Source organism: Felis catus, chromosome D2, assembly GCF_018350175.1.
Source record: "Felis catus isolate Fca126 chromosome D2, F.catus_Fca126_mat1.0, whole genome shotgun sequence".
Lineage (NCBI taxonomy): Eukaryota > Metazoa > Chordata > Mammalia > Carnivora > Felidae > Felis > Felis catus.
Genome location: NC_058378.1, coordinates 74,881,204 through 74,889,574, shown reverse-complemented (window position 1 = coordinate 74,889,574; position 8,371 = coordinate 74,881,204). Strand labels below are relative to the sequence as shown.

The following is an 8,371-nucleotide window of genomic DNA, read 5'->3' as shown; positions in this document are numbered from 1 at the left end:
AACTGTGCACATCCACGTGTTGGGGGTGGGAATGTAAATCAGGCATCCAGGTTGATGAACACAGTAGCTAAAATGATGGTGTAATCTAACGGACTGCTGTCCTCAGCTTCCCTGCAGGGGGCGCTGTTAGCTAGTTATTTTTACCAAACTGCGGTGGCTCGAATTTGCTCAGTGATATTACTATTATTACGACTACTGTAATTATTAGGTTGATCCATATGAAACTGCCATTTTTATAGGTAGAGTATGGTCAGCTATGTGATCTAACCTAACATTATTAAATAATGACTATTATCTATTATGTATCAGCCATCGCGTTGGAATTTTCTACACGCCGTATAATTTTCTTTCTATAACGACTCCATGAGGTGCGGACTATCATCCCAATCTACAGATGAGAAAACAAGCTCAGAGAAGTTAAGAAAGTCTTTTAAAGTCACACAGCTGGTAAGTGATAGAGCAAGGAAGCAGATTCAGGTCAGTCTGACCCTAAATCTTAGGCTTTTTGACAACAGGACGGTCTTAGGTGAGCTTCATTTACCAGTTTTCACTGATGGCACGCTGACCCAGAGAGGGAGTAAAGCCTGCTCATTTCAGACCGTCCCTGATTGGAGAGGGGTGTGTGCACTGTCGAAACCTCATAGCTTCCAGTCTGCAGAGTAGGGGCTTTCAAAATGTGGTCTGCAGACCCACAGCATCACCTGGGAACTTGTTAGACACGTCAATCTCACCGCACCCCAGACCTACACCAGGGGGTGGGGCCAGCAGTCTGTTTTAAGAAGCCCTCCAGGTGGTTCTGATGCGTGTTAGCGTTTGAGAACCACTGCCCTAGGTAACAGTCATGACTGCAAACTAGTACTGAGAACTCGCTCCACACCAGATCTGAACCCTTCCTCTGGGAGTCCCTACCAGGTAGGGTTTATAATCATCGTAATTCCTACTTCTGCACAGGCAGCACTGGAGCGTGACAGAGGGTGAATGGATTGCCTGAGGCTCGTCAGGAAGCAGGTGGTTGAGTCGGGGTTTGAACCCGGCCCTTCAGAAAGACTCGATGGCCTTAATCACTATTCAGCCGCCCTCTGCGCATCAGGTCGAGAAGCCTGCAGAGACTCATTCTCTGGGGAGCATCTTCAGCAAAGGGTGGCTGGAGAAAAGATGATGCTGATGTAGGACCAGGGCCTGGGAGGAGATGACGCAGCCCATCTCCGTGGGCATCTTTAGGATGGGGAAGAAAGGGAGCCATGGTTTTGGCATAAAGGTTCCCATTTTGGAGGCCGGGGCATTCCAGATAAGGAGCCCTTGTTTTCCTTCCCACAGGCCAGATGCCTTTATTCAGGCACTTTGCGGCAACGGCATTTCATGTGCAGAATGCCCAGTGTGAGTCGGGGGCTTTGTATGTCGAGGGTCTTACTGGGGATTATCGTAAGGCAAGAATAATGGTGATATTGTTTGCGGAGCCAAGGAGGAAAATCAGAGCCGGGTGGAGGATTTATTTTTCCTCCATAAAGCTGATGGGGTGGGGTGGGAGGGGGGTGCTCTTCGAAAGTTCACTGTGGTGCTAAGTCTCTCCGTTTGGAAACACTCCTGGATGGCATGGGCAGATTCCCAGCTAATACCGTGCACACCCCTCTATCACCAAGCATCCAATTCCCAGCGAATTTTGCAATATAGTGACAGTAATGGAAAGCAAAATGATCTCTAAATAATGGTTTAAGATGGCTACTTGATAAAGGGCACTGCAATAATTATGATCAATGGAGCGTGGGTTCAATATATATTGCCCATTTAGATGCACCAGATTAGCTTAACAGCTTTCTTTAATGTTCTGAGTATTTTGTGTGAGCGTTTGTGTGTGTGTGTGTGTGTGTGTGTGTGAGAGAGAGAGAGAGAGAGAGAGAGAGAGAGAGAGAGAGAGAGGAGAGAGGAGGGAGGGAGGGAGAGGCAGCCTGTAAGCTGCTAGGAGCATTACTTGGCTTCATATTGATCAATGTGGTTGAGGTGACACAGCGCTGAGGAAAGGAAATTGAGATTCAGAAGTTGTGTGATCCATTACCGAGAGAAAGCACTCAGGTGTCATGTGTTTCAGACAAGGGCCTTTGTGGAGGGAGGTGGAAACAGGGAAAGGGGTGGAGGAGAGACACCTGATATGAGTTTAGTCATTTTGCGGAGGGCACTTTCTGGATGACGATTTGGTGTAATCACGGAAATTAGGCACGCAGGCAGTCAGCCAGGAGAATCCCTCAACATCGCGGAGCACAAGCGCCATCAACTAAGTGAGCTGGACAGGACTCGTTTTGGAATGCTGGGCTAGCCATGGAAATGTGTTTTACCGGGAGGGGGGGGAATGATTTACTTGACACTGGTCCTAATCCTCCCCTCCCCGACCCGCGCCCCCCACCCCCCCAAGAAGGAAATTTTCCGTGACAGCCTGTCTAGAAATCTGGGTCCGTTCCCTACCTTTTATGTTTTTGGGTTGATCCCAGGTAACACACAGGGTCTGTGATCAGCGTGTAATGATGAGGGCAGTGTGCCATATGGGCTGAAATTCCTTGGGATAATGAGGATAAAATGATTGCAGTCTCAGCCCTGACTTGCTTTGATTTGTCAGTTAAAATCAAGGCCCCGTCTCCGCCCTTTCATGAAAGGACATCAGTAGGAAGTGTCATTGCTCACAGGAGGAGAAGCCAGTCCCCTAAGCCCGATAATCTCCACTGATGTCCCTGCTGATTGGGAGTGGGTGCGGGGTTAATGGACTCAGTGATTGTTTGGCCGGGAAAGGCCGCTGGCGTTTAGGTCGCAGTAAGGGTAGCTGGCGTTCCGTGAGCATTTACTATGTGTGGGTGCTGTGGTGGAGACACGAATGGCCCAGGGATCTTGTTAAAGTGCAGAGTCTGATTCGGTAGGCCTGGGGTGGGGCCTGAGGGTCCACATTTCAGGTAGGATCCCGGTGGTGTCAATGCTACCAGTCAGCAGACCGCACTCGGAGTAGCAAGGGTCCAGTGCCAAGCCCCACTTGAATGGCCACAAGCTCGGTGCCACCGAGGATCCCATTCCACAGAGGAAGACATGAATCGACACTTAAAGAGGTCAAGTGTCTTGCAGAATGTGTCACAGCTCTTAAACGACGGGTCTGAGATTGAGACATTCCATCCTTCCATCCTTGTCTTCCCTCCGGGGTAGCAGCCATGGGGGTGATGCATGGCGGAGTGGGAAGACAGGAGCCACCTGCATTCCTGAGTGGCTTCTGGGAGGACAGGTGGCCTGCAGAGTCACCCAACCCAGACGGCATGAGCGAGAAATACACTTAGTGGGCCGCCCGGGTGGCTCATTCGGTTAAGTGTCGGACTCTTGATTTTGGCTCAGGTCATGATTTTGCGGTTCATGAGATCGGGCTCTATGCTCTGATAGTGTGGAGGCTGCTTGGGATTCTCTCTCTCCCTCTCTCTCTGTGCCCCCTGTCCCCCGGCTTGTGTGCACCTTCTCTTCCTCTCTCAAACTAAACTAAAAAAAAAATACAGTGAGTTGTGCAAAGCCACTGAGATTTCAGGACTCATCCCATGTAGCAGGTAGTGTTTAGTATCCTGACAAGTACTATCAGACTCAACCCCTCCCCGTGTTCCTTGTGATTCCCACTGGCCCCTGGTCATCAGGCCTCCAGCTTTCTCCAGAGCATCAGATTGTGAACCAGCTCTCCAAGTGGGGCTAGGGAGAAAATGGATGCAAGGGGGGCCCCTCAAGGAGTCCTGGGAGGGGAAGGTGACAGCGGTGTCACTTCTGAGCCCTCAGAGTGGTAATGCTGAGCCTTAGGGCTTCACTCAGAGCTCATCAACACCTCAGACCAATTTTCGAATGCTCCAGGCTTGATTAAACCCAAGGCACAGTTTGCCAAATGTTTCCTCCCCCACCTTAATTGTTTAGATTGTGTAGAATTTGAGTAAAATCTAATCCAGATGTTTCTGATTCGCTTAAGTTTAAATCACCAGAAAATGCTCTTAGGTTGCTATTTGATGTTAAGAGGTTTTTCAAGTGTTTTCCCCCCGTCTTAATCGGAGAGGTCACATTTGGGTAGGGGTAAAGCAGTCCCATGCACCTAGAGGTTTCATCTGATTTGATTTGAAAACCCGTTTTCGTGAAATCTGAGTCAGAACTCAATTTTACTTTGCCCTTCTTTTCAAATCCCTACCATGAGAATCTCAAAGAGAGAACTGGGATAATTTGCATGCAGTTGATATCAAGGATTCTTGTTTGAAAAAATAAGCCCCTCCCCCCCACCCCCCAGCCCCAATCTGGCCTCCTCCAGCCCGGTGAACTGCTTGGAGCCGGCAGTGGCCACTCCCTTCATCCCCTACAGGAGAAGCAACTGGGCCAGGTGAGCACACGGATTTCACTTTATTTTGCTACCTGGGCATTTGCTAAGCTGCAGCCAGCCAGCCTGGCACCACCTGGCTGAGAGCTGACGGATGAGTTCTTATGCAAAGTTATCATCCACGGTCTAGGGCAGTGGTTGTCAAAGTGTGGACCCTGCTCAGTAGCATCAGCATCACCTGGGAACTTGTGAATTCGTGAGCCCCATCTAAATATACTGAATCTGAGATTCCAGAGGTGGGGTCCAGTGGCTGTCTTTGCTCCTGATGCTTCCTGAAATTTGAGAATCACTGGTCGAGGCCCTCCGGGTAATACTTGTCATCTTACTCCTAGGATTTTGCAGGGATTGATGAGATAACCTTGTCACATGATTGAAGACACTCAGAACCAGGCTCTATTTACCCAGGGCTCCAAGAGCGACCTTTTTGATTGAGTTGGAAGGCCAAAGAAATCAAACAACCACTCGAGTTGACTTTTTATTTCCCCCTCTGAATTAACTTAAAAAAATTTTTTTGCACAGTGTCTGCCGTGAGTGCTTGCTTTGGGGGGCGGTGGAGGTGCAGCCTGAAGTCCTGTCTTAAACAGTGGCACCCTTAAAGTGAGAACTTTTTTGGGAGTCCCTGTAGGTTTTGGGAGCTTGGGAGATGCAATTCCCTCAGTGTTCAAGCTTTTGTGATGTGCACGTAGAGGGATCCCTTGAGTTGGCGATGAATGTGATGGGGTCTCCTCCCCTCCCGAGTTTATTCGTGTAGACTTAACATCTGTCAGGTGTTAACTGAGTTTCTTCTACATTCCAGGACTGTCCTAGGAGGTCTTGGGGATCCCTACCAGAGACTGAGCTCAAGTTCCCAGACTAGAGGTTGGCAAGGCCAAGTAAACGGATAAATAAAACAAAGTTCTAGACTGAGCATTTCCTTGCAACAGTGGAGATGGAGGACAGGCAGCACGGGTAGTGGTTATGCAGGACTTTGCAGGGAAACCTGGGTCTTTGAGATAAGGATTCAGCAGGCAGGCTAGGGTGGTGCACGGGGAGGTGGGAAGCCAGGGTCTGCAGTGTTTTGGACTATCTGGGTTTGGGGGAGTGTGAGGGCAAGGTGAAGCTGGGGCTCGTGAGGCCAGTTCATGAAGTGCCTCCTCTGACATCCCAAGTTCCTGCTGCTCCTTGGAATCCTGTTGAAACCTATCTTTCGGGGAACATTTCACGGGGTCTGTGTCACTATCACTCCTTTATCTCCAGTTCTCCCAGCACTCTTGGTACATGGAAGACCAGTGAGGTGTGCTGGAAAGTACCAGGGTCCAGAGTCAGAGACGCAAAGCTAAGAAGTGCCCAGTAGACGTCACCCGCCGTGGTGTCAGGGGGGACACCAGAGGTACTGCCGTCACCCGCAGGACCTAGGCCACGGTCCCTCACTTTGTATCAGCTACTTCCCCTATCATTTCAACACTCTCCTCCTGGCCTCACTGTTCACCAGACTGACCGTCCCTCTGCACTCCTGTGTTCATTTCTAGCTTGCCCTCTCCTGCGACCTCAGAACGCATCACCTCCAGGAACCTTCTTTGGCCACCCCAGCACATCGTCAGCCCCTCCATGAACTTCCAGGACTTCGTGTCTGTGCCTTAAGTATATGGACCCTCGGGAGTCTTCTGTTTATTTGGCTCTTATTGAGGTTTATGTTTTCTCTCCCAGCCTTCACTTCACATAGACGCTATTGGAGATCGATGCCCTGAATGAGCTAATGAACACACGAATGGTAACCTGGAAGGTTGGTGGTCCACTTAATGCTTAATGGTAAGCGTTATACCAATAGCTCCGACTTATTCTTCACAGGGAAACTAAGCCATAAATCATGGGCCTGCATTCACCATATTAACAATAAATCATTAGGATTTTTGTATAGGAGAGAGGGGTTTGTTGGAAGTATAGGTGTATATTTCCAGATCTAAAGCTAGTCATATGACTCCTCTGCTTAAAACCTTCAATGGCTCTGTATTTCTCCTATGGTGAAGTTCACATGCCTTTATTGCGACCTCAAGCTGTGCGTAGTCTGGGTCTGTCCACCTTCTTCCACCCCTTGGCCTTTGTGGTCCAGGCTCCTACCATACTCAAGGGCTCCCAGGACCTCAAATGGGCATTTTCTCGTACCACTGCAGCTTCGAGCAAGATCTTCTCTTCAACTCCGAGGTTCTGTCCTCTCCTCAATCACCTGGCCAGTCCTTGTTCCCTAATGCAGGAGCCTGTGCGTCACCTCTTGCGGAAAGGGGCTTCCCTGAGCCTCTTCGTCTGAGTTAAGTGCCTTCCATGTGGCCTAGCAGCACCATGGACCATCCCTCTCACTGTATTCATTCTGCTTTTATTGCACTTGCTTTCACCTTCCTAGGCAATGTGGGGCCTTTTCCAGTTCACGATGGATAGGTTGGAGGCTCTCAAGTTTTGGTCCCACAAACAAATGAATACTTGGCTGAAAAGGTGGGAACCAGGGCCTTGCAGGTCCCAATAGCACTCACTATATAAAAGTTCTCGCAAGCAAGGTCCCTGCTGGAGATCAACGGTAGCGTTTGGGCAGTACAGCAGGAAGTACCATTTGTACTGACCATGCTATCTTTTACTGAGGGTTTCAGCAAATCCTCTTAAATGACTCCATTTCTGTGCCTTCATTGACATATATTCTTGCTACTGAAAACCTGGCATGACAAGTTCACATTTCAAAGTGCTACGAGAATGTGCCTAGGTTGAGACTTTCTGCCGTTTGCCAGGATGTCATGTTTTATTCCTGGATGCATTTTTCTCCCCCCAGCCGGCTTTTCTCTACCTGATAATGGAGGGTTATAATGGAAATGCGGCCAGATCCATCAGCTGTAACGTGGTGAACATCACCATTATGATACAGCTGGTGACGGGTACCTGAAGCCCGTGGGATGACTCCTGACCGAACAGAAGAAGCAATTTTGAGGGGGCGATAAAGCACGCGACGCTTAAGGACTGGGTGGTCCTCGCGACAGAATAGCTGAAGAGTTACGAGAAAGAAGCGGGGCCACAATCGTTATTTCTTTCAAAGTGGCTCTAAACAGTCCTAATAATGTGGTATCTGAACTTTTAATGACACGGAAAAAAAAAAAAAAAGAGGGCTTTCGGTAGTCACAAATGTTTGCGAAAGCACACGGAGACAAAATCCCGGAGAACTTGCTTCAAAATAACCTGCCAGGCAAACATTTGCCAAATGTACTAATTAGTCACATTTACGACAACACTGTCTGGCTAAGAAATGGGATGGGGACTTTTGAGATGATGGAATGGGTGATATACAAATATTTTGGGCGAGGCATAATCAGTTAATTGGTTTATTAAATTATAAAACCATTGTTTGCCCGAAAGAGCAATAAAACTAACTAAATGGATAGTCACCTCTTTGAAGACTTCTTACATTAATTATGTTTATGCTTCACTTAGAGCAGCCGTGTTAGACAAAGGGCTCTTTATCTTCACATGCCATAGCTACAATGTATTGTGGCTCAAATGATGGCACGGACTTTATGTCTACATAATTACAGAAATCTTATCCCTTTGGTGTTTGCACATCATTTTCGGTTTTTTGGAATAGTTAAACTCCATTTTACTTTTTAATAACATTTTAGAAATCATTGTGATTCAGGTAAACAGAATTTGATTGCTTTGATGGATTGAAAATGGTTGGCTCAGCCCGAGTTTATTTGATTTGTTTCTTCAGGGATTACAAAGAATAGGATTTTATCTCGAGACTGACAAAAGAGACAAAGTCTGCATTTTTGCTTAGGTAGTGGCAAGGCTGGGAAGTCACAGAGGCCCTCCACGAGGGAAATGCATTAGGCAGGAGCTGGATTTTTATTCATGGCCAAAGTTTTCCTGCCTTCGCGTGGTGGGGGGTGGGGGGCGGGGAGCGGAAGCATCCTATACTGTTTCATTGAGCAGAGTTTTTTAGGGAGCGGAAGCCTGGGTTATTCCGTAGCGCTAACTGCTACGGATCCCAGG

General features: G+C 48.3%; 1 long non-coding RNA gene across 1 annotated transcript; it reads left to right on the top strand.

Moving 5' to 3' along the window:
* Window positions 1–590: 590 nt before the first annotated feature.
* Window positions 591–7,760, top strand: LOC123380928. The gene is made up of 3 exons (XR_006587357.1): window positions 591–912; window positions 6,053–6,154; window positions 7,161–7,760. It is a non-coding gene; the product is annotated as an uncharacterized LOC123380928 (long non-coding RNA).
* The last annotated feature ends 611 nt before the right edge of the window (window positions 7,761–8,371 follow it).